The 25,023-nt window shown below is 42.7% G+C and overlaps 1 long non-coding RNA gene across 1 annotated transcript in view; it reads right to left on the bottom strand.

Moving 5' to 3' along the window:
• The window catches only part of LOC123386632, a 26,390-nt gene continuing 1,367 nt past the window's right edge, over positions 1-25,023 (bottom strand). The window contains exons 2-3 of the long non-coding RNA XR_006600839.1: positions 15,101-15,244; positions 1-738 (exon numbers count right to left, since the gene is read on the bottom strand). This is a non-coding gene — a long non-coding RNA (uncharacterized LOC123386632). The remainder of the gene's footprint in view (positions 739-15,100; positions 15,245-25,023) is intronic.

The following is a 25,023-nucleotide window of genomic DNA, read 5'->3' as shown; positions in this document are numbered from 1 at the left end:
TTTCAATATTGTTTTATTTTATATAAAATATTATATATTTTAATATACAAGATCTCCTTTTTAGTCTCTGAATATCCTATATTCCTTTTTAAAAGAGTAAATTCCTATTCTTATGTCATGAATGCTTGATCTTTCTTAGGATATCAGTGACTATCTGACATTGTTTTCTTATAGCACAGTCATTTACTCTACTTTTTTTTCCTCTTTGTTGGATTGGACCGCTCTCTTTTACATAAGAAGATGTGCTCAAATGCCTGGTGATCCGTATTGTCTGCTCATATTTAATATTTGAGCTATAAAAAGATGATTGGAACTGTGTGCATATGGGAGGGGCTTGGAGCATGTGGATTGTTAGCCGGCGGGGTGGTTTGTTTGAGGATTGTCCCCTTAAGCCAATCATATGACCTAGAAAAGACTCTTCCAAACTTCTGCCTAGATATCAGGATTCTGGAAGCACCATGGGAAAGAAGGCTTAGTGGTTTCAACGTAAAGAATGTCACTTTCCACTTAATCGTTATTTTCAGCATGATACCTTTGCCTTCGACTTAGCCTGACAGCCTCCAGTCGGAATGCCCTCCATGTCCCGCTCCGAAGAGAAGGAGTCTCCTGGCTTCTGCTGGGGTAGAAGAAGGGCAGTTCACCAACTGCATGGAGTGGGATAGAGGCGTCTGGGGAGGAGTTCGCTATTTCTCAAGCAGACTTCCGACAGATCCTTCTGTTTTCAGTCCATCTTCACCCCTGCAACCAGAGATATTGTACCATAAATATTCAAATCTTTGTGAGTCCCCAGTGTAATTCAAGCTGCTTGTCAGTATTCTTAGTTGTTGGCTTCAGATGTAGCTCTTGAGTCTGCTAAATGCATTTCCATTCGCCCATTAGCCTGTTAGCTTTCAAAGTGTTGTTGTTCTCTCTCTCTTTCTCTTTATACCTGTGGGTATACACTTAAATTTTTTTTTTTAATGTTTATGTATTATTGAGAGACAGAGAGAGACAGAGCATGAGCATGGGAGGGGCGGAGAGGGAGGGAGACACAGAATCCGAAGCAGGCTCCAGGCTCTGAGCTGTCAGCACAGAGCCCGACGCGGGGCTGGAACTCACAAACCACAAGATCATGACCTGAGCTGAAGCTGGACACTTAACCAACTGAGCCACCCAGGCGCCCCCCCCCCCCCGCCCTTTTAAAATTTTTTCTTGGCTGTTGCTTTTATTGAGTTTGGGGAGAGAGCAGAGGCTATTGCCATCTTTAACCAGAAGCCTACTTTACTTTTCCAGATAAAGTTTATTCTGCTTCAACCCAATGGCCTGTTTAAATGGCCATGGACGAGGGTTCTTTCATGCTATACAATCAGGGCTCCTGGTTTTAGGCAAAAACAAAAGACGGGAGTTGGCAGGAGCCCGGGAGCCCTCCATCTTTACCGTCACCCACTGTGCTGCCCAGTGCCATTGTTTTGTGCTAGTCTCTGCCCTCCGTCTCTTCAGCCCAGTGCTCTGGCCAAGCTTAGAGATGCCTTTCCTAGTAATCCTCCCCAGAGATCAGAATCAACATCTCACAGCTCTCTCTTTATATAAAGGGTTGTTACTCCTGCTACTTTGTCCTCCATCTGTTACCCAGTCTCAGACTCCCCTAACAGTTCAACTCCATCGCTTTCACCTCAAGGTCTACCCAGTTTTCACCTCAAGGACTATCCAGTTTAATCTTCAATGTGTGTAATCTACACAAGTTATTATTTACTCCACATCCTGAGTGAGGGCTGGTGGTAGTAATGATGGGGGGTAGATGTCGGTGTTCTAAGCCTTATTGATCAGCTCAGAAACTCAATGTAAGTTTCTCTTTCTGGGCTGGTGACGGGCCAAGAAGATGCCAACGCTACGTACTTTTTTCCCCCAGTAACTCACGCTCTTGGCTTAGAAACCCTCTGCCTCCCTCTTCCCATGGGTTTCTCTTCTCCCACTTCTTGCTTATTCCACTGGGCTTTTAATTTACTGAATCCTCTCCTCTGTCTTCTCCGGGCTTGAAACACTGACTCTATGGGAAGAGAGGCGCTCTGAGACTGGGGCCGTCCGTGGTCCTGTGTGGTTGAAGTCCATTTCTATCACTGGGTCAGGGAAGAAATGGGAAAATCAATCAATCTGTCACCAAGTGTTAATGAGATTTCAGTTTCCCACTGCACCACATCACCATCCTCTCCATCACTCTGGTACCTAATCACTTGCTGGTTTTCACTGCAGGTATGGGGTAGGGTGTAGGATTAAGCCTCGGTACCGATGAGAATTAGAGCAAGTATGCTTGGAGGTCCCATTTGAGGGGAATCTGCTCTGCTCATACCCATACCTTATAGCTTGTTTCTTACCCTCCAGCCTTATAGATGGTGCAATCTCATCTTCACAGGTAGAAAAACAAGGCTGATGACAATTGTGGGCATTGGTATATTGAAACTTTAATGCGGTTAAATATATATGTTTATTTACATTGGCGATTCTTCATTGAATGAGATAAATCACCTGAGAGATTTATTTATTTATTTATTTATTTATTTATTTATTTATTTATTTATTTATTCAGACCATCTCTTTTCCAATTCTAGTATAACTTCCAAGGGCTATGGTCTCCAGATGGAAAAATATGCCATAAAAGGTCACTGTTATTGATGAAGTACATTATATCCCTCAGGTTTTTTAGGTTAGAAAAATCTTGAGAGCCACTAATTGTAAGTGACTCACTTACTGAGGTTTGAGATGATAGTGTCCTCTTAGTTGAGAACCACCCGGTTTTGAAAATACATGGAGAAAGTGTACTCATTTAAGTTTTCAGAACTTCCAATTAAAATAGCCTTGTAGTACGAAATTGGTAAATTATAAAATTTACAAATATGTATTGCAAATACAATAAAGCTGAGTAAATTTCGGTGCAGATTAGTAGAATTTCTTAGGAAACTATGATACTGTATCATCAAGAAACTTAGGGCAACAATTCCACCATTAACTATCATTTAAACAAAATTTTTTAAAGGTTTATTCATTTTTTTGAGAGCCAGAGAGCCTGAGCATGAGTGGGGGAGGGGCAGAGAGAGAGGAAGACACAGAATCCGAAGCAGGCTCCAGGCTCTGAGCTGTCAGTACAGAGCCCCACGCGGGGCTCGAACTCACAAACCGTGAGATCATGACCTGAGCCAAAGGGAGATGCTGAGTGGGCTGAGCCTCTAGGCACCCCTTAACTATCACGTTAGTGGTGTTTGCTGTGTGCCATATATTGTTTTTTTTTTTTTAATTTTTTTTTAACATTTATTTATTTTTGAGACAGAGAGAGACAGAGCATGAACAGGGGAGGGGCAGAGAGAGAGGGAGACACAGAATCGGAAGCAGGCTCCAGACTCTGAGCTGTCAGCACAGAGCCTGATGCAGGGCTCAAACCCACAGACTGTGAGATCGTGACCTGAGCCGAAGTTGTACACTTAACCGACTGAGCCACCCAGGTGCCCTATGTGCCATATATTGTGCTAAATACTTTATGTAAATTATTCCATATGATCCTCTCAACATCCCTAAAACACTAGGTATCTTCATGCCTATTTAACAGGTAAGAAAGGGAAATCCAAAAAGGCTGAGTCGCATGTCTCACATCACATACTAAGTGATCGAGCTGGGATTTGAACTCCGGGATCCCTGACTTCAAATCCCATGTTTTTAACCCTCTTTGCATATTTAATCTTTCTGTCACGGTAATGTTACTCTAGGAAGTATCACCTAAGGATGCAGTTCTTAAAAAAACAAAGAAAAAGTGGCACCCGGGTGGCTCAGTCGGTTAAGCGTCCGACTTGGGCTCAGGTCATGATCTCACGGTTTGTGGGTTCGAGCCCCACGTCGGACTCTGTGCTGACAGCTCAGAGCCTGGAGCCTGCTTTGGATTCTGTGTGTGTCTCTCTCTGCCCCTCCCCTGCTCATGCTCTGTCTCTCTCTCTCAAAAATAAACATTAGAACAAGAAACAAAAACAAGAAATTAAAAACAAGAAACAAAAAAAACAACAAAAAAGCCCCACTACCTAGACACAGATAGATGTGTATTGCAGTGGATTGTATTTAGCAAAAATTGGAAACTACCTACATCTGTCATAATAAGAGAGTGGCTGAGGAAACCATAAGAGATTTGCTCCATGCAATCACTGAACCAGATTATTAGGTTATTTTGAAAATATATAGGAAATATTTATAATTATATAACTTTAAAAAGACTGAATGCAAAATGTTTGCCATCAAGATTTCGACCATGATAATATATGCATACAAGCAAAGACCTAAGGTTACAAAACAAGAAAACAGTTTTCAGGCATGGGATTAAGTTCCCGCCCCCCCCAAAATAAGACAATTTCTTGTTATTGAATTAGCCACAAACCAGTTTTAGTTTTTCTGCCTCAACCAGCAGAAATGCATAAAAATGGCAGTGACATAAAATAAACTCTTGTTCATAATTATTGCACAGATGTATTTCTTTGGGAAATATAAGAACTCCAAGATTTCACAGGTTTGGTATTTGTGTATACATCTGTATAGCTCCCTCACAAGATTTTGGCTTTGGGAGCAAGGGGAGTCCGATCCCTGTAGCGGACTTCTGTTTCAGTTTCCCACACTCAACATGTATTCCACCCCCCCCCTCCCCGTTTTCTTGATAACAAGCACCTCCTTTCTTACTCCAGGTAGGTGGTGGGGAACTGGTTTCAGGGACGGGCAAGTTGTCCAGACCCAACCAATCAGAACACGGCATCACTTCAGTCATTGTGAATACTGCAACTGGGAACGTGGAACCCAATCAGACCTAGAAGCCTCAATTTCAGAATTTTAACCAAAGCAGCTTTAAGAGAAAAATCTCCCGTTCCACTGGGGTGGTAGAAAAGACGGAGATGTAAGCTTGGTGTGCCGGCAGCTGTCTTGCCACCAAGAGGGAAGAATTTGCACAAGAATAGAGATAACTCTGAGGAAAAGAGAGTCAAAAGATAGAACAAACCCTAATGATATCATCAGAGTTCCTGGACTCCTGTGTGTCTGATAATCGAAGACTCTTCACTTGTATACGCCAGTTGAATGGCTTTTCTTTTTCTTGAACTGATTTGAGTTTCTGTCTTTTGCACCTCAGAGATTATACAGTATCATTCATCACATTTTCTTTCAGGGAAAAAGGGGAAAGTGCAAGATGGGGAAAGGTGGAGCAGAGGCTTGAGGCCAGGGTGTAATCATGACGTTGGAAAGGTGTATTGGGGCCACATTCTGGAATGGTTTGAAGGTCAAGCTATGGCTAGGGTATCTAGCATCAAAGGGCCAATGCGATGTCTCAGAGGCTTAGCCTTTCAATCAGGTTCACCGCAAAGAACCCCTGGGAAACCAGTGACCTGCGCCTATTAACCTAAGAGAGCTTGCTCAGAACCAAAGTTTGCCAGGTTGCCAATAGTTTTGGTTCTTTTGGAACTTGCCCTACATTTGAATTAAATGGTAAATCAAGTAACCACTAATATGCTGAATTGAAGGTCATCCTTCTGAAGATCTTAGCTTAATAGGTCTTGGGCAGACAGTAAAAGAATGGCAGTCCATTACAACCCAACCTCAGCGGAAGCAAAGGAGGGGCTTCCAGGTGGCAAAAGCAGGAGTGGAAGACAATTCCTCGAGGCAGGGAAATCGGAAGGGAAAACTTTCCCACCTGGGGTACGCTGTGTTACACCATTTACTCAACATTTAGAGAAATTCAGTTTCTTTTTCTCGAAGGCAGATTAGTTTTGTCCTTCTACACCATGGCTTTTGTCTTTTCTGTTTTCCTTTTCAAATTTTTGTTTAAATTGTAGTTAGTTGACATACGGTGCCATATTGGCTTCAGGTAATTTTGTCTTTTTTGGATGCAGTGACTGGATACTACTGGCAAGAGGGGTACTTAATTAAAAATAGCTCAAATATCTTAGAAAGAATGTCAACGCATTCACCATTAAAATAATTTTTTTTAATATTTATTTCTTATTGAGAAAGAGAGACAGGGCATGAGCACGGGATGGGGAGAGAGAGAAGGGGAGACACAGAATCCGAAGCAGGCTCCAGGCTCTGAGCTGTCAGCACAGAGCCCGACGCAGGGCTCATACCTACAAACCACGATATCATGACCTGAGCTGAAGTCGGATGCTCAACCAACTGAGCCACCCAGGCGCCCCACACCGTTTACATTTAAACCCAAGAGGTATTCAATATTTGCTTCAACTCATCAATAAGGCATTTTCTCCCTTTGCTCTAACCCCCCAAGTCATGTTTCCTCTGATTCCTCTGTGAGCGTATCTACAGAGTAAAATCCTGGAAGTGAAATTGTTGTGTCCGAAAATAGGCATGGCAGTTCCAACAGGAGTGTTTTATTTTTACTTTTGTCCTTTAGAAACCATCTGTGTGATTGGGTGAGTTAATCAAATAATCTGAATTTGACTTTCTCTGTCAGAAACCCTCTGACTTTTTCTAAGAAAGATCCAAGGCAGTAATAATAATAGTGAGAGTACAAACTTTGAAATCCATTTTTTTTTCTAGAGGACAAATTAGAAACATTATGAAAGTATTTCTGATATTTAAAAAATATATATCACTTAAGGACAGTTGATTGGGATTTCAGTAAAATAAATCAGAAAGAATTCTGTAACCATATGTTAGCTGGGGAAGAAAGAGGTCATGAGGTGAGGCCTTCCTGGTTTATGCCTCCTCTCTCCAATGCCAGGACTATGTGGGAGGATCGTGTTGATATTAATGGCCGGATATATGTTTGTGTGGGAAGAAAGAAATGCTTGGAGCATTATTATCAGTTTCAGAAGTTTTGTGTTGTTCTCCTTTGCAACTAGCATTGATACATGTAGATCCCATAATAAAATTTTCCTTTTTTTTTTTTTTTTGGATGAAAAGGCTAACTAATGATTTGCATTACTAGATGGAAACATAACCTCAATGCCAGGATCGTGTTTCTAGTTAGGGAGGCAGGGGCTCCTAAATCTTTGTTTATTTCGGATCTCAATTATGAGGTTAAATTGCAAGTTTGATAGTGTCTAATCCATAATTAGTACTCACGAAGTATTTGTTAAAAGAATGAATGGGTGTATTAATTACAGAGTGCATTGCAATGTATCTTTTCATTAAAAACAATTTGTATCACTTTGAAGAAAATATTCCTTGTCATTGCTTTTGTGTTCTCAATTAGAAAGGAAGATAACCTCCATGATCAAGTAGGAAAACTTACAGAATTTCTGGGTTCAACTTCTTTTTCAAAAATAGCAGAAGATACCTCAGCTGTTTTTTGAATGAAATATTATTATACTTCCATTTTCAAGGAGAACAAAGTATCTTTGGCATGGCCAAGTAAGGGAAGGAAGAGCCTTGATCTAGCAGGGGAAGGTGGAATTGGATGGAGTCCCCTCTGTCCACCTTTCCCTCATCCGTGGATCTGATTTGTGGGTCACTTTGGAGAATGGTTTCGTGGTACCAAGATGGGAAGAGATGAGAAGAATTAGAAGTAATAGCCACTTGATGATAAGCCATGTGAAGACCTTCACATGGTTCAAGGTGTGAGCCATCCATTTCTTTCTTTCTTTCTTTCTTTCTTTCTTTCTTTCTTTCTTTCTTTCTTTCTTTCTTCCTCTTTCTTTCTTTCTTTCTTTCTTTCTTTCTTTCTTTCTTTCTTTCTTTCTTATCTCTCTCTTTTTCTTTCTTTCTTTTCTTTCTTTCTTTCTTTCTTTTTCTTTCTTTCTTTCTTTCTTTTCTTTCTTTCTCTCTTTTTCTTTCTTTCTCTTTCTTTCTTTCTTCTTTCTTTCTCTCTTTCTTTCTTTCTTTCTTATCTCTCTTTCTTTTTCTTTCTTTCTTTTCTTTCTTTCTTTCTTTTCTTTCTTTCTTTTTCTTTCTTTTCTTTCTCTCTCTTTTTCTTTCTTTCTTTTCTTTCTTTCTCTTTCTTTCTTTCTTTCTTTCTTCTTTCTTTCTTTCTCTCTTTCTTTCTTTCTTTCTTTCTTATCTCTCTTTCTTTCTTTCTTTCTTATCTCTCTTTCTTTCTCTCTTTCTCTCTCTTTCTTTCTTTCTTTCTCTCTCTTTTTCTTTCTTTCTTTTCTTTCTTTCTCTTTCTTTCTTTCTTTCTTTCTTTCTTTCTTTCTTTCTTCTTGCCATTTCTGAAGTAGAAGTACAAATGGAATTCTAACATGTAAATGCAGAAATCCACTCGGGGGGGAAATGTGTTGTGACTGAATGACAGAACAACAGCAGCAACAACCGGGCTCGGAAGTCACATACGTGCGAGCTTCACATTTTACAAGTTGTGTGACTTTAGGCAAACAGGTTTCCTCATCTTCGTGACAAGGTGATGCTAAGAGACTGAAGTAAGATAAGACAGTTTGCAAATCCTAACATCTTCTCTTTCCGCTAGCATGGAATACTTTTCCGTGTTCAAGGATCCAGGAAAGGAATGGATTAAAAAAAATTTTTTTTTAATGTTTATTTATTTTTGAGACAGAGAGAGACAGAGTATGAACGGGGGAGGGTCAGAGAGAGGGAGACACAGAATCGGAAACAGGCTCCAGGCTCTGAGCTGTCAGCACAGAGCCCGACGACGGGCTCCAACTCACGGACTGTGAGATCATGACCTGAGCAGAAGTCGGACGCTTAACTGACTGAGCCACCCAGGTGCCCCAGGAATGGATTTTTATGTAGTGGTGCCTCTTGTGTTAGAATTTGTAGTTTGTTGATCAACAAAATATAGATTCAGGGAACCAATCCTTAGGACTATAGAGGTTGTCTATACATTTATTTATAGACTAATTTATTTCTTAACAAGGAACTTAAGGGGCGCCTGGGTGGTGCACTCGATTAAGCGTCCGACTTCAGCCAGGTCACGATCTCGCGGTCCGTGAGTTCGAGCCCCGCGGCGGGCTCTGGGCTGATGGCTCAGAGCCTGGAGCCTGTTTCCGATTCTGTGTCTCCCTCTCTCTCTGCCCCTCCCCTGTTCATGCTCTGTCTCTCTCTGTCGCAAAAATAAACGTTGAAAAAAAAATTTAAAAAAAAAATTAAAAAAAAAAGGAACTTAAGAAAACTTCTCGTTTAGTTTTAATGTTTTTCACCTGTAAAGTGAAGGTGTTGGCATGATGGGACCTTCCAGCTTGCCTTTGACTCTCTAAGAGGAAGCTGACAGCTGGTCACGTTTGAATGCTGGTACAAGACAGATTACCACTTTGGGTTATTTTTTCTCCTGGTCTTGAGCCCTCTTTGAAGGACCCCTATTCTGTGTCCCCACTCTCTCTTCCCTCGGTAAGACATTTACTCCTAGTGTATCTTTGGACTATCTGCAAACTCCTGAAAACACGGGAGCTGCAGAAACATAGCTCTAGGATTTAGAGACAATAAGTTGCCACATCATTGGGGGAAGTCACAACTTAAGTCAAAAAAGTAGAAAAACTTGATTTCATTAAATGTAAACAAATATTTTATTTTTATTTACTGATTTTTTTTTGCCTTGGTGTTGGAAATGAAATCTAAAGAAAGACTGCAAGGCTGGTAAAATGTTAGGATTTTTTTTTTTAATGTTTATTTATTCTTGAGAGAGAGAGAGAGCGCGCGAGCGCGCGTAAGTGGGGGAGGGGCAGAGAGAGAGGGAGAAGGGGGGGAGACACAGAATCCGAAGCAGGCTCCAGGCTCGGAGCTGTCAGCACAGAGCCCCACGCAGAGTCTGACGCAGGGCCCAACGCAGGGCTGAACGCAGGGCTCGAACTCACAAGCCGTGAGATCATGACCTGAGCGGAAGTCAGACACTTAACCAACTGAGCCACCTAGGCGTCCCTGTTGGGACTTATTTTTAAGGCAAAATATACTGTGGTCTCCTTAAAGTGCAGCAAAGAGCTAAATTCCTGCCCACCGGATGTAGAGACAGCACTGTTGGCAAAGGGAAAGTAAAGTCTCTGGGCCCAAGAGAACCGCAAAATGCAGGGCCTGGGATTCCCCACCCTGCACTGATTTCCTCCTTCTTCTCTATTCTTAGGCTGTAACTGTCTCTAACCGGCTGGCTACTTATGTTCTTTCTTCACCAAATTCCCTGAGGAAATGGTCCTGCGGAATGACTTGTAGCTAAGGTGTTCCACGGGGAAAAGAGAAATCTTGGAGGCAGGCCCAGCAGCTCAAGAGTGAATCCACTTCCCTCAGCACACACACCTCATCCCTCTTTGGATACGGTCCCTCAACTATTAATCTGAGCTTCTGCCGTGGGTTCTAGGGACAGAGAGATAAAGTGCTGGAAAATTCACCACGACTTGGTAGGGTTGAGACTCATGCTCCTTAACTGTCCCCCTGAGTGTAACCACACAGTTGTCCTGTGGAGGAGAAAGTAATCAGGGCAAGCCACTCGCAGAAGGTCAGGATGGTGACACCGTGGGAAAGGGCTACACTAGAAAGCTGCAGATTGGCGTAGGTTAAAGCGAACAGGGCAACGTGGGGAAGTCCATGTGTGGGGTGCTTACCTTGAGCCAAGGGCATGGATTATTTTATTTAATTCTCGTAACAACCCTGTGGGGTAGGTTGCCACTCCCATTTTACAGAATAGGAAACTGAGGCTTAGAGGTTGAGGATGACCTTGCTAGTAGGTGGTGGAGTCTGGGTCTGGTCATCAGACCCTTACCTCATCATCAACGTGAATGTTTCCCATCTGCCCACTTTGAACAGTCCCTCAGAGATACACTCCCTCCGTTTCCATCCCCTTCACACCTCCCCGTGGTGCTGGGCAGCTGTCAGTGTCCCTACCACTCCCTCCTTCTTATTTCTACTTAACCTGACCATGTGGCCAGGTTCACCACCAGCCTCATTAGATTCCATCTGAGGGACTCAATTTCCCGTTGCCTTTGCCATTGACCTGTACTCCCTGGTTCCACAACCATCAAATCCCCACCCAGATCAACCTTCACGTACTGTCTTCTCAGTGCACCTGTTAAGAAAAACCACAAGCCAGTGTTTGTTGCTGGTGTTCTCTTTTGTTGTGTACAGTATTTTTTGGTCACTCATGATTATTCATCATTACCAAACCCATCTATTGTCGATTCTGGTTTTTATCATATGCTTCACGGAAGCTTTTCTAAGTCGCCTGGAACTCAACTATTTATTGTATTCATTCCCATTCCTACTTTCCTCTGAGATGTACTGAATCCTTGAAGGTTACCAATGACCTTCTTCTAATAATCAAGTCATGTGCCATTTTTTCACGTCTGGCCTCTGCAGCCGACGGTCTGGCAGACCACCTCTCCTTTTTGAGAATGTTAGTTTTGTAAACACTCTATACCTCGTCGATGGAGGCAATACATCTACCGCTGTGTATTTTTTCCCGGGAAGCAGTATTACGTTTCCAACTGCATGCTAGAAGTCTTCACCTGGATTCAGCACAAGCCCCTGAACTTAACATATAAAAAGCAAAACTAATCATTTTCCCATGGAAACCAAGCCCTTCTCCTGAGTTCTTTTCTTCTTTTCTTTTCTTTTCTTCTTTTCCTTTCTTTTCCTTTCTTTTCTTTTCTTTTCTTTTCTTTCTTTTCTTTTCTTTTCTTTTCTTTTCTTTTCTTTTCTTTCTTTTCTTTTCTTTTCTTTTCTTTTCTTTTCTCTCTTTTCTTTTTTACCCCTTCCCTTCCCTTCTCTTCCTTTCCTTTCCTTTTGCCTTTTTTTTTTTTTTTAAATCTGGTTTCCATCCTGGAGGTCTTCTTTCACATCCCCAGGGCAAACTTGAAGTTCTATGCAATCAGTCTTCTCCATTTCCTCTGACACCACCTCTGAGCACCTCTTCAACACCTTGGTTAGACCTGCAATTACCTTAATCTGGACTCCAGGCTTCAGCTCTATCATATCAGCATCCTAACGCACATGTCTCATCTTAAGAGTCTCCCCACTGACAACAAAGATAAAATCTTTCAGGGGCAGCTGGGTGACTCAGTCGGTTAAGTGTCTGACGTTTGGTTCGGCTCAGGTCTTTATCTTACGGTTCGTGCGTTTGAGTCCCATATCAGGCTCTACGCTGCCAGTGTGGAGCCTACTTGGGATTCTGTCTGGCTCCCCCTCCACTCCTGCTCTCTTTCTCTCTCAAAATAAGTAAATAAACTTAAAACATTTAAGAAAAGGTTTAAAAAAATCTTTCACTGCCAGCTGTTAGTTGCTGGAGTAAGGACTGTTATCTCAGGGTCCTCCAAAATAGATTTCCAAGTAGCCTTTTCTTGCGTTTCCTGCTCTTCCCTAACTTATTCCTCTACTTCAAGAAACGTCTTTACGTAGCTCCAGGAAATTATGTTTTCCCACTTGTGAGGCTTTGCTTTTAAGGTTCCTTCCCTGTAAAATGTCTCCCATTGACACTCTGACCTATGGAAAGGCATTCTTTCTTCAAGGACGACCACAGGTACCATTTCTTCACGAAAATCTTTCCCGAACCTTCCAATCTGATGGGGTTCTTTTTTCCTCTTATGTATTTATTTTAAAAATAATTTATGGCATATAGTGGGAGTTCACCCTTGAGGGTAAGTTTGTCCTTTTTTATTTTTATTTTTTTGAGGGTAAGTTTGTCTTATTCATCTTTGTACACTTAGCACATGTGTGATGGTCTGCTAATGAATAGCTCTCGTGAAGAACTGAGTTGAATGTGCTTTGCTTACCGCTACCGCAGATATGGGGAGATATGATGCATGGCTCCTCCTCTGATGAAGCTTAGAGACATATCGATGAGAACAGATATGCAGAATTAATGAGTTATCCGTGGAGAGCCTTTGATTAGCGCTACCGACAGTAAGTACCGAGTGAGTTGGACATAAGTTCTTGGTGGAATGCGCTTCGTCTGGCAATAGACTCGAATTTAGTCTTCAAGAAAGGGTAAGAGTCGAATTGATGCCCCGGGGGTGGTGGGTAAAGATATTCTAGTCTGGGCCTGGGAGGGAGAGCTTTATTCTGCCGCTCTGTCATCTCAACCCACTGGTCCTGGTTCTGTTCTGTGAGGCTCCTAAGTCTGTTTGCTCTTCAAATTTCAGTTCTTCCTTTCTCTCCTTCCCTCCCTTCCCGCAACCCTACACCTATCTCCTGTTCTTCTTCTCTTCCCTCCCTCCTTCCCTTCCTCCCTCCCTCCCTCCCGTCCCACAACCCCACACCTACCTCCTGTTCTTCTTCTCTTCCTTCCCTCCCTTCCTTTCTTTCTTTTTTTTTTTTTGGTTAAACATCCCCAGTTCCTTTAGGCCTGTCCCTCATATGACAGCATTTCTAGACCCTTCATCCTTTCTGGTGGTCTCTTCAGACCTACTGCACTTAGATGAGGCTCCTCGTTTAAATGCAGCTCCAGAACTGGATACACTACATCACGGACGGCATTTCCAGGTCAGAGAGCGGTGGGATTCTCATTCTACCTCTCTGTCCTGAGTTTGTACTTCCATTAGAGCAGTCTAATAGCACATCGACCGCTGGCTCTTAGGGACAAATGAACACGTGAACATTCCTGGCCCTCCGCGTACCTCGAACACTTTTAAACGGAGGTTCTCCACATGCTTTTACGAGCACTAATTAATTAAGCATCGCCACACCTCGGTGAGGACTAGGGACTCACTGCTTTCAGTGCGGAACTGTGGGCTCCGTCTACGTGGAATGCTAACCGCTATGCCCAGCAATGCTGTGCGATGGAGGGCCGAGACCATTGCAGTCAATGGAAACTGCAGGGGGAATTTTAGGGAGGCAGAATGTAATTACTTTAGTTGGACTCGGGCCAGGATTCTGGAGTTAACACAACTGCTCTTAGAAAGTCTGCATAAGATCTCTGGTGACCACAAATGGCTAGGTCTGTGGTTTTAGGTTTCATCCAAAAGGTAAACAGCTCAGTGCACAGTGCCCCCAACACCACGCAGGGCATCGATTCACACGGACCCGGAGAGGAGAGGCCACCTACTGAAAGAGAAACACCATTTCCTGAAGTGCCTACTTGTTCCTGGGAGGTCTCTGATCCTCGCCCCAAAGCAGACCAACCCTTACTCAGCTAGTAAGAACTGACAGGCTCACCAGCACAAAGTGGTAGGGCTGCCGGACTAAATGATGTGCTTGTCATTTTCCCCCGTGTTGTCCAAGATTCCAGCAACAAAACAGTAGGGAACTCCCCATACACATTTTTGCTCAAAACGCATTCGTTTCTCCTCTCTGTAAAGTTCCTGGATCCCACAGTCCAAGTTAAACACAACTGGAATTTCCCTATAAGTCAAAAACAATATTAATTCTGAGCCCACATATTTTTCTTCTTGTAGGGTATGTACACATTTACACACAGCACATGTTGCAATCTGCAAATGGTAGAGAGCTCTGGAGGAAAAAACAAAAAGGGAGAAATGCAAGGGAACGTATTTTTAACAAGAGAGCAGAGGAGATTTGGTGGGGTGTCTGACCCGGCAATGAGAATTTTCCTCTGTGGTCTGTCGCAGGAAGAGCAGAGTCTGGCATCCTGCCGTGGGCAGACGGTTGGAGGTTTCTCTACCGCACAAATCTTCAATGAGGGTTGCTTCTCGGTGGGAAGCAAAGAGATTCTTGTAGAATATGAGCGCGGCACACAGCTGAACTCATGTGTCCCTGACTCAGGCTGTACGGGAGACACCGAAGTCTCAAGTCTCAAGATTACCATAGTCATCTTTTTCAAATTAAAATGGCAATGTAAAGTTTCGTAAATGTTAGTTCTTCTAATTGACAGTGGCTTGTGTCATGAAAATAAAGGCACTAATATTTTCTCTTGGTTTCTTTTCTATCACTGAAAGTTCATTTTTCACTAACTCAGACAAGGTCTTCATTTTTATGAAGACCCATGCTGACCCCTAAAAATCTGATTTTTTTTTTCAGTTAATGTTTGTGCCCATCTGGTTTGAATTTAGCATTCTTATGAGTCATTTCACTGTGATAGGAACACTCTGCTATAGAAAACTTCTGTTAATATTTTAACATTTTAAATCAAACACCACAGAGAACATTACCTAAGCCTCCATGCAATTATGGAAAACCGTGCCCTCTATTTGTTCATGGTTCCTGCCTTCACGTTTATTTTCTTTAAATTGAACATCGTACATGGTAAATAAGTGCCTACCCCATATGTGCGTTCAAATACTTCACCAGCTTGGGCCAACATATCCCCTTGCAGCTCAAGAGCCTTTCGGAGGCAGCGTTTGCCCGAGGAAGGGTGAACAATTCTCTAGGAAGTCCAATGGTCTTCTCAGGGCTGACGCTTAACCTGTTTAAAAGAGCTTGGTTTATTTTCCGATCAACATTGACTTTATAACTTACATTTTTACTACCCAAATTTCCTGATTTTGAAGCTTGAACTCATTTTCCTTTTACCGCTGGGCAACATTTCTCAAGGTAGTCTTTAAGGCGAAGCGAAGGAGGAAAAAAAATGCCAGGAATCTCTTTAAGAAAATACAGCAGTGTCTCCGCTACCTTCTTCGGCAAATGGATGGTTCCCAGGGAAGCTAGATTTGGTTGTGTACTTAGTCAGAAAATTGAATCTGCACATGGGGTGGACATAATTTAACTTAAAAAAATAAAAAGAGGATTTTGAAGTATTATTTGTCTATATTAAAAGTGAAGTGAGCACGCCTTAACAAGCCAACCCATTTTGTCCTTTATTTGTTGTATTTAAAATATTTCATCTTGATTTGGGAAGAAAAAAAAACAGCAGTGGTTTAAATCAAGTGTTTCAGTAAGGAGCAGGCCGTTTTTAAGGTATGTATGAGTTCCACACTTCAACAAAGATACAAATGAACTCCAGCCCTGAATGAATAATAGGGTTTCACTCCCCTGTTCCCCCATTAACGTTTCTTGAGTTTATTTCGTAATCTGCAGGACTAAAGCTTAACAAAACAAAGCGCCTTACCTGGGCTCTGGGCACCAATTTCTTAAGATAACTTCATCCTAATTCTCATTACATTTTAGTTCACTGATGGCGCTTGGAGAGGCTTAAATCAAAATGGGAAAAATAATAACCGTTGACTCACAGAGGTGGGGCCCAGTTACTTAGTCTTTGTTCAGGCAAAACATGTGTTGGAGGCTATGAAAGCTTTGCAAAATCCAAAAATGGGGATTTTAGCTGCCACATGCCCTAACTGCAGATCCCAGGCTAGGCATGACGAATACGTTTGTACTTCCCATTAGCCATATTGTTGTGACTGAATAAAAAATGTAGTCTTTTTCACACAATTTAATTAGAAGTACCAGATGTGGTGTTGTATGACTGATGTCAAAATACGACACTTTTATGTAAACACTTTAACTTAATCAATCAAGTAAATAGCGCTCACTATTTTAAGGCATTTCAAATCTGCTTGGTACAAATACATTATTTTTGTGTTATGCTAAAGAGATCACGGCCAGCTGCAGCATCATTAAGAGATTAGGGGAATAAAGTTAGATTTTACTATATTATTTTTCAAGGGCCGGCCTTTACAATTTCCTCCTCTGGGAAAGACGGGAAGAAGACAGGGTTAGAAAATCCTTTAATTTCGTGGTGCCAAACAAAGTTCCCCTTGAAGAAAAGCGCGTGTTCCACCCCCAACAAATATTATTATTAAATGTATCTTCGCATTTCCAACGCTTCCGGGGGGGGGGGGGGGGGGGATGGGGGTGGGAGGTGGAGCGTTTCTCTGGGGTTCCGCATGGGAGCACAGCCATTAGTTCCCAAGCACCTTCCCCTGGCCTGCCTGGGTTGAATCCTTGGTGAAGTTCAGGTTGCCCTGGATCACAAAGGTCAATGCAACTTCATCAGTAAAAGTCGTGCCGCTGCCCAAAGATGTCCCCCTTTGAAGAGCAAAAGCTTCAGGGGAAATCTCAAACTAAGTGATGCGAGAAGCTCAGGGTCTCAACTTTGAAGTGAGCTACGGGTCGGCCGGTGGAAAAGACTGCATTTTTTAAAAAATTTTTTTAACGTTTATTTTTGAGACAGAGAGAGACAGAGCATGAACGGCGGAGGGTCAGAGAGAGGGAGACACAGAATCGGAAACAGGCTCCAGGCTCTGAGCTGTCAGCACAGAGCCCGACGCGGGGCTCGAACTCGCGGACTGTGAGATCATGACCCGAGCCGAAGTCGCCGCCCAACCGACTGAGCCACCCAGGCGCCCCAAAGACTGCATTTTTAAGAAGATGCAGAGAAGGAATGGATTTTAGGCTTCCTCGGGGCAAGAGCGGCTCAGCAGGGTGACTGAATGCGCATTTCTAATAAACTGGGTTCTCCCTCGGCCCTGCTTCCCCAGTCCTCTTTTTCTTCCCTTCCAACAGGACGTTTGTGACAAAAAGAGGCATCATTCTGGAGAGAGAGTGGTTGGGAGAAGCAGTGTGGAAAGGGAGAAGCCGATGGACGTCTCGCTAATGTTCTAGAATATTCTGGGAACGGAATATTCTGCGGAACAGTTCTTCCACGTTGGGCCACTCACACTACGGTTTACGAAAATTCGGTGCTTTCTGAAGTGGGGCGACTTGGTAGCTTGGCTTCATGTCTCGTGGAAACTGAGGGAGGCCGAATGAAAGAAAATGAAACTGTCACCCAGCAGCCTCTAACTTTTCCCGCTTTGCGAACTGTGGACGGAGAAGAATTCTGCCAAAGGGAGAACTTGATCTGTCTCTGTACTTTATATGTATTTATATATTTAAAATGTTTCATTTATACGTATGAGATCTTTTTTTTTTTTTTTTTTTTTTTTTTCCTTTCAGGTAACATTTATTTAGTTTGCTCGCATCAAAACGTGTTTTGTTTGGTTCGGACAAGGAGATGGCTTTAAAACTCAAAACGGAACGAAAGATGAGCTTTGCCAGCACCTAGGTTGTCAGAATTCACTTCTAAAAGCGAGTCAAGAACCGTGAATGGTTCTGAGCAGAGAGGTGGGCAAGATTAAATTCCTGTCTGGCCTCTTGAAAAAAGGTTTGAGATTGTTGAAAAGCTTGTGTGTGCCGGGAGGCACTTACACCGTTTCCGTGCCAAATCGGAACTGGTTTAGTCGGAGTGGTCTCCAGGGATTCAAAATTAGGAAAATGCTGAGGAACCGGTGACTGAGTTTTCTATGAACTTCTAAGAACGCCCTTAGCAACTCTTAGCTCTCTGCTGCGCCACCCGTATCAGGAGAGCACAGGGACGCGTGTGCTCAGACTTTTCCTTGGGTCCCAGGATAGTGGAGGCTCTCCTGCCCCCCCTCGGCCGTCCTGCTACCCTCCCCCTCCCATCCAGGTTTCCTGGACTTTATCAAGGGCGACTTACTTTACTGATCTTACTTAGGTTGCAGGCATTACCTGGGAGAAAACAATAAGTGAGGAAACCGAATGAACTTGCAAAGAAGAGGTGTGGGCTTTGTCCTCCTACTGGATTGATTTTCTGGACCACACAGCATGAATGCAATCAGTTGGTGGGTCTGCTCTCTATGCCACTTAAGCTGGGTGAACGGGTTGTTGTGTACTTTGAAAAGCTACGGGAGTCCGGCCGGCACACGGATAGTTTTGCTGTACGAATCCCCAAGTGCCAGCAGCCCTGAAGGGCTTTTTATTTTCTTCCTTCTCTCCATTTCCCTCTTCATATTCTTTTTTCTTTCTTTCTTTCTAAGGCATCTCTGTTTACTTTGGCAGATGTTTAAGTCTAAGTTAAAGGTGGGTGGAGGCATGCAGGGAAGGAAGTGTGTGGGGGGAAGAAAATGGCAATGCGGTGGGGCCGGCTGCCACCCTGTTTTGCTTTGCTGGAAGACCTGAATAAGCATCAGACCAGTGTTTTGGAAGAAGAAGTTCTTCTGCAGGAATCTCGTTCTGTCTCTCTCGTGCTGATTGTGCATGGTGGGAGAGGGGCCAGACAGGCCTGAGATCTTCTGGTTCACTCATGAACACTTCAGAGGTTGCTCCCAGAGCAAACGGTTCCAAAGAAATCTCCTACACCAAGGCCAGTGGCCCGGCTGTTTAGGGTTGGAATACTTTCCTTGGTCTGTCTTGTAGTGTCCTATTTTCTAGTGCTCAGCTTACATGGCAGTTTCTAGAAACTACTGCTCTGTTGCCAACCAATGAAGTGTTAATTATTGAATAATTAAAATCAGTATCCATACTGCCTCCAGCCCCTTCCTGCCCCAGGGTCTTTACACATGCTGTCCTAGGCTGTTCCAGGATGTTCTCCCTGCTTGGGACATTCTTACCTGTTACTCACCCCCAGCAAACTTCCATTCATTTTACACGTTTTCTATTCGGGTCTCAGCTTAAAAACGTCGTTAGTGACATCTTCGTTGTCCCCTTGCGGGCTGGGCAAGTACCACGGCTCCATCCCTCACAGATGATGCATCTGTCCCACATAGCGTGTGTTACCATTGATGGTAATTTGCTAGCTATTTGGGCAATTATTTGTTTCACATTAAGGCTTCGATGCTGGACTATGAGATCCTGGGAGCAAGACTGTGTCTGGCTCACCACCGTATCCCCAGAGCCCGCCCTATGATAGATGCTCCATGCTTATTTATAGAATGAATGAGCCAGCAGGTGAAGGTTGCTGCTCGGTGCTGCTGCTGGAGGAGGGAGGCAGTTGCTACCATTTATCGGAGACCAATAAACTATTAGCTCCAAACAAAACAGCAGCAATAATGATCGTAGTTATTCAGAACAGTTAAAAGTCAGTTTCAGCATATTCACGGGAAATCTGATTTCAAACAAAGATAACGAGGAGGAGGGTGTGTGGTGATCGCTGTATTTCTCTGCAGCATGCAGTAATGCTTCTTCCCAATTGCGTTAGGCAATCTCCGTAATTTTCCAAGTTTCTCACCCATTGTCTTGGTGTCCTTTCCCTTCAGTCCTGGTAATATGTGCACGTTTAGTGAATGTGCATGCTGGGAAAGTAGACTCCTACTTTGAAATGCTTTCACTTCACTTTTTTCCTTCAAGCACGTATTGGGTCTTGATTACGGAAGTCACAAGTTGCCAGCAGGTGACATCGGGTAAAATGCTTCACCTCTGTGCCTCAGGTCGCTTAAATGTAGCAGAGGGCTTTTGGGATTAAATGAGATGATACTGGTAGGAAAGCGTTGAGCACAGTGCCTGGCATACAGTGAGTTTTTGATTGATGTTAGCGATTATCACTAACAATGTTAGTGACTGTCATTATTTTTCTGTGTCAGGAACCGTGTGACACAGGTCGTCCGAGCTTCAAAAGAGGTGATTTTCTCTCTCGTGAGTTCATGGCTTGTGAATAACTGGCACAGACATGCTTGAGAGTGTATTTCCCTTTCTACAACCGGCCAAGTTGACAAAATGGCCGTCAATGAGAGTTTCTCCCTGCACTCACTGGGCGTGATGGCCCACAGCTCTTCAAGTGTTCTGGCAAAGCTGAAGAATGTTAACGGTCCCCCACTTCCGGGGGCATTCCCACACCCTGCACCCTCCAGGCCACCCCCCCCCAACCCCCCGCCACGCAATGGGCTAGTGTCACGTGGAGTCCACAGAGTCCTCTACTCCATACCCCCGGGGCATTGGAAGGGCAGGGCACGGTGGTAGTGTGTTGGCCATCGGCTGTCGTGCTTGGATTATATGGAGCCTGGGTGCTGCTGGATACGTGGTTGAAGGTTCAGAGAAAATTGTTCACAATCTGTGAAGCATGTGAATTATATTCCTGTGACATTTAAAAAATTCTTGGCAGAGGGAGACGTGTTGAGTGAAAGGTAATAATCCACTGTTACCTTCCCCTTTATTTGACTGCTGTAATAGCTGTTGGAAAGGCCTTTGAGAAATCTGTTGAATGAGACTCGTCATTGTGCTTCCCATTCGTTAGATAAGCCTCCTTATTCTTCGTACCGTTTCCCACTGGTGGCGTGCAATTAAAAATACCTTTTACATCGACATGCAATTGATGTTCGGTCCCCAAGAGATTCACTTCTTAACACGATGGGTTCTAAGTGGAATTGAGGACAAGCTTTGGCCATTACTTTTATAGGTGAAAATGTTTCACAAGTGACTGCTGTTTCTTTAAAAATGCTATCTCAGCCTTGTGGGAAACTGGCGTTTGTTTTTGGCAAAGTTTGGATGATAATATAGAAGTCTCCAGTCCTATTTCCTGGAGATTTTCGCCCGGATGTAAGAGAAAAGAAAATTCCAAAACTGCGTAACTTAGCACCATGAGTGCATTTGCGTACAATTTCTAATTTTTCTGAAGCAATGTTTACAATACAGTTTGGCAGTTGTTCTTTTGTTTTCTTTTAAGATTTTATTTTTAAGTTATCTCTATACCTAATGTGGGGCTAGAACTCACAATCCTGAGATCAAGAGCCACATACTCCACCTACTGAGCCAACCAGGCACCCTAATTTTTCTTCCTTGTTGATTTCTCTCTCATTCGTAGCTTCACACTGACTGTATTTGTGAATATAGTTAATACGGACAATTTACTCTGTACTGAGTATTGCTCTAAGAACTTTACATGGATTAGCTTTATATGTGCCTCACGACAATCTTGGGATAGAGTAGCAGTATTGTGCTCCTCTAGAGGGAAGGAAACAGAAGCAGAAAAGAACTAAAAGAGGTCAGCTAAGGTAAGCTAGTAAGTAGGGGAGCTGGGATTTGAACCCAAGCAGTCTGGCCAGGGTGATGCTCCATTGCCATTTAAGTCTTAGTCTGTGCAAAGTGAACTACGGGGAGGGCCTATCTAGCTCAAACCCAATGACCGTGGAAGTTATGGAAGAAACTTGCAAGGCAACCAGTAGCCTCTGGGTCTCGATGCTGGAGAGCAATGTGCACGTGGGCCCTTCACTGGAGGACATTCATTACTTTCCTTCTTAAAGTATGGAACCCCTAAGGATCAATTCAATCTTTATGACCAAAAGGTTGTTTACAGAATAAAACAATAAGAAAACTTTCTTTTCAGTGATGATTCCATTGAAGAAAATTATCCCTTGGTTGTATTTAAAACATATAGTCTCTTTTTGGGCTTACAGATATGGACCCTATAAATAACAGCAGACAGTTGCATGCTTCTTTCTCCTTTGTTCTGCTTGGCATTATTTTAAAATATGATGTGTCTGAAACTTTGTTTTCAATATGAAATACTGCCTCTAAGAGGACACGTAAGAATAAAGGCGATTTCTGTGATGAGTCCACTCAGGCTGAGCCTGGAATTAGCCAGTTCTATCATTCGTCTTTCCCTGTTTGTTTGCCTTCTCATGTTTGTTTTAATGAATTCAATTTCGTATACTCCTCTTTGGTCCAGTGGGATCAAGTGTGAGACATAGACTGAGTTTATTGACTTCAACATCTGTTTTCAGAAATCTCAGCACTTCTCACCTTAAGTTGGAAGCTGCTGAGTTCTACCCCAAGAACGAGGTACACTTTGAGCAGTTAGGGTGAAGAGTTTACCAGGCCCTCTTAAACGTTCATACCTTTTATGCCTTCCTGAACAGAGCTCTGGGGATGGAGCAATGTGGTCTCGGCTATTAAAGATAGTGGCCAGGAACACCTGGTCACAATAAATATAGGCTCCTTCTTTCAGCCTTCGCTGTGGTCTTAAAATGAATCTACAAATTTTAAAATTTGTCATTTCCAGGATTATGATAATCCTAGGTAATGAGACATTTTCACAAGTCCCACATTGTAAATCTGATGCTTGCCGATTTAAAAGGCCATATCCAAAGGAGATGGAATTTCGTTAATTGTAGTTTCCTGGATTCGGCTCGTACCAACACCAGATAGACTTAAAAATCAAAAATATTCACAAGATATCTAATTATAAAATCATTAAGGCAAACGAATTCATTGAGCGCTATTTTAAGAAATTGTCCACCACACTGAAAGTAGTTGAGCAAATTCCTGCAGTGTAGAAATAAATTTGGGCAAAGCCTAAATATTTGCGGGCTTCAGTGAGTCTAAAATCTTTTTTCAAATAATAACATTTATTGGTATGTTTCTAATTATAAAAGTTATTCATGCTTATTTTAGAAAACTTGAAGGGAAAAAAGAAGAAAACAAAACCATCTTCCATCTCACTCATGCCTGAAATCTTGACATCCAAGAAAAAAACAATTGTATATTCCACTGAGGATCCTTTTTCAAAGCAACTATATTTTGATTTTAATATGCACTTGAATTGAAAATACAAACAAGAAGATATCTGGTAACAGCACCAATTACAATGGCTCTGTACCCTGTTTTCTAATGGTAGGGCACCCCAATTTAAGATACACTTTTCCTCACTCTTTTTCTTAGTTACTTCATTCAATGATGAAAGTAACATTTAATTATGGGAAATTTGGAGGACATAAAAAAAAATCACTCTCAATTAGCCCTACTTCTTCTCTAGATATGCACTGATATTGATATATTTTCACTCAGTCTTCAAGCTTTTCTTTCTCAGCTCAGCAGGTGCTTTCTTAGGGATGGATTGGCATAGGTTTGCTTAGAAAGGCAGGCAAATTTGACAATGTCAGGCCATGAACCAGGGTCAAGAACTGTGTAAGGGAGGAGTTTCCGATAACTGTGCTCTCCGGGTAGAAATTTGTGGGTCGGGTGTCTAGGAAGGGAAATGAAAATGATCTGTTCCATAAAAGCAAATTCAAATGTATTGGGTGCCGAATGATCTGTCAATCCACAGCTCAGATTTGCTAACAGCGATTCTTTGATAGGGAAAAGTGGCGCCAGGTCCTTATTCCAACGTGTGCTCCACCACGATGTGGTTTTTATTTCCCTATCAACTTGGGAGGATAACCAACCCAGCAAATAGAATTGAGCACGTAGTAGGTCCTGGGTAAATGCTTATTGAGCACAACTGAAGAGATAAAACTTACCGTCTGGAATGCCACCTCACTTAAGAATACCAAATTGTTTTTGTGAACGACCTATACCTGAACTTCGTAAGAGGACGTATCTTGTAAGTGAATGTGGACATAACTTAATATGCACTGAGTGGGGTGGCGATAACAGTTGAAAAAGAGGACATATGAAGACCGGGAAGAATTATTCATTCAACAAACCATCATTCTTATCTCAGTAAATATCTGTAAATATATATCTCTAAGTGCATAGGTACCAATAAAATTTTCTACAAAAATGTCATGGGCTGTGGTGCCGATGGTCCTATTTTTAGAAAAAAATAAGAGGAGCGGAAAATGTGAAAAATAGACAATGTCAGAGACCAAGAAATATGCACAAGAAATAGAAAAACAGCGGCGCCTGGGTGGTTCGGTGGGTTAAGCATCTGACTTCGGCTCAGGTCACGATCCCGTGGTTTGTGGATTCAAGCCCTGTGTCAGGCTCTGTGCTGACAGCTCAGAGCCTGGAGCCTGCTTCAGATTCTTTGTCTTCCTTCTCTCTCTGCCCCTCCCTTGCTTGTGCTCTGTCTCTCTCTGTCCCTCAAGAGTAAATAAATGTTCAAAACAAAAAAGAAATCGAAAACCATCATGAGAAAAATGTTACATTTGTACATTAGCAGGAATCTTATTTTTGCTTTCACGAATTTTACAGTTGTGTTGATTTGACTCAACCAATTTCATTAGCATCTCATTTTGGCTTAGGACTTGAAACGATATGCAAGTAACCTATCTAAAACAAGAGCCAGTAACCCACATGTTTGGAGAATTTTTTTTTTTTTATTCCTTGGAAAATTCCTTTAGTGTTTGGAAAGTGTCAGTTGTGGATACTGTCTACTCAGCAGAGAAAATAGAATCAGGGAACGTTCCTCTGCTTTCACAGATGCTCATCACAATCTCTGAGGTTCTGAGACTCAGAGGGTCCGTATTTCTGGAAGGGTGGCCCATATACCACCTCTGGCCGAATCACCTAGGGGATGATTAGCATGCGGATTCCTGGGTCCCAATCCCGATCTCGTGGAAGAGAATATTTACGTATGGGGCCCCAGAAATCCAGGTGACATTTATGTACACCAGAGTTTGGAAACCTGGTGTAGGGTAAATGGTTGGAGGTTTTTGTTTCAAGATGTAGGTCAGTCCAGAAGAGAAGGGACGAACTTCATCGGTTCTCTCACCAATAGGGGTCACTCACTCTTTAGTCTTAAACTTGGTT

This window comes from Felis catus, chromosome B4 (genome assembly GCF_018350175.1).
Source record: "Felis catus isolate Fca126 chromosome B4, F.catus_Fca126_mat1.0, whole genome shotgun sequence".
NCBI classification, from domain to species: Eukaryota; Metazoa; Chordata; class Mammalia; order Carnivora; family Felidae; genus Felis; species Felis catus.
Note: the sequence above shows the minus strand (reverse complement) of the source record. Positions and strands in the feature narration are given on the sequence as shown.